The sequence below is a fragment of the Bubalus kerabau genome, chromosome 8 (assembly GCF_029407905.1).
Source record: "Bubalus kerabau isolate K-KA32 ecotype Philippines breed swamp buffalo chromosome 8, PCC_UOA_SB_1v2, whole genome shotgun sequence".
Classification (NCBI taxonomy): domain Eukaryota; kingdom Metazoa; phylum Chordata; class Mammalia; order Artiodactyla; family Bovidae; genus Bubalus; species Bubalus kerabau.
Window position 1 is genome coordinate 8003938 of NC_073631.1, and position 1666 is coordinate 8005603.

The window sequence follows — 1666 nt, forward strand, 5'->3', positions numbered from 1 at the left end:
TCCTTTGGTATTTGCTCAATCTTTTGTTCTGTGAGCAGGCCAGGCTGTGCCTTAGAGCTTTTCGTGGGAAAGTTCTCTCTTTTTTTTTTTCCCTCTCTCTGGCTATCCCACAGTTTGGGTTGTTATCTCATGTTAGCTCCCTCAGATTGTCCTCAGGGCATTCAGGCCAGGTCCTTACCCTAAGCAATGCAGCCCGCACCTCCCTGTTCAGCCCCCGCTTGCTGGTGGCGGACACGAGCTTCTGGGCTATTTCTCCACTGGGAGTTGCAGTTAGGCACGTAATCTGTGGGGTTTTTTTTTTTTTTTTTTTTTTTTTTTTTTGCCTTTTTCCTCCCTGTTATGTTCTCCTCTGAAATTCCAAAACTCCCCACAGACCCACAGGTGAGAGGGTTTCCTGGTGTTTGGAAACTTCTCCTCCTTTATGACTCCCTCCCCAGGATGGACCTCTGTCCCTAACTCTTTTGTCTGTCTTTTTATCTATTTTGTCCTACCTCCTTTTGAAGAGAATGAGCTGCCTTTCTGGGTGCCTGGTGCCCTCCACCAGCATTCAGAAGTTGCTCAACATTCAAATGATCTTTTGATGAATTTGTAGGGGAGAAAGTGGTCTCCCCATCCTATTCCTCTGCCTTCTTAGGACCACCGCCAATAGCAGAATTCTTATTGGAAAGGTATAAGTGACTAGACAGTGGAGTAACATCTTTAAAATATTAAAAGAAAAACCTACCAATCTAGATTTCTATACCCAACAAAGATGATTACTGAAAAAAAATAATAACATTTTGGTTATAAAGGCCTTTAAAAAAAATGATACCAGGTGGAAATCTATATCTACACATAGTAATGAGCCTCTATAGAACCCTGATGCTGGGAAATATTGAGGGCAGGAAGAGAAGAGAACAACAGAGGATGAGATGGTTGGATGGCATCACTGACTCAATGGACATGGGCTTGGTAGACTCTGGCAGTTGGTGATGGATAGGGAGGCCTGGCATGCTGTGGTTCATGGGGTCACAAAGAGTCGGACATGACTGAGCAACTGAACTGAGAAATAATAAATATGTGTGTAAATTAAAAATGATTTTTTTCTTAAAGTTTAAGTATCTCTAAAAGATAAATGACTGCTTAAGCTGACATAATAACGATGTAGTGAGGATTTTATAACATATGTAGAAGTAAAATGTGCAAGAATAGCCTGAAGAGCTAATAACAATAACACTAGTATCATAAAAATAGAATTTAAGAGAAAAATTGCTATTAGACACAAAAGGATCATCCACCAAAAATGAATAACAAATATAAACACATATAAACCTAGCAAGAGAACCTCACACATAAAGCAAGGACTGAAAGAACTGAAAGGAGAAACAGACATTTCAACAATAATAATTGAGGGCTTTGTTACTCCACTTTCAACAATGGATTAAACAACCTGACAAAATCAATAAGAAAAAAGAAGACTAAAACCAAACTCTAAAGCAACCAGATCTCACAGACACCTTGTGAACCCTCCACCCAACAACCACTATATACATGTTCTTCTCAAGTCCTATGAACAGTCTCCAGTTAGAATTTTTCAAGTTGGGCTATAAATTAAATTTAAATAGAATTTAAAGGGTTGAAATCATGCAAAGTACACTCTCTGACTAAAATAGAATGCAACTAGAAA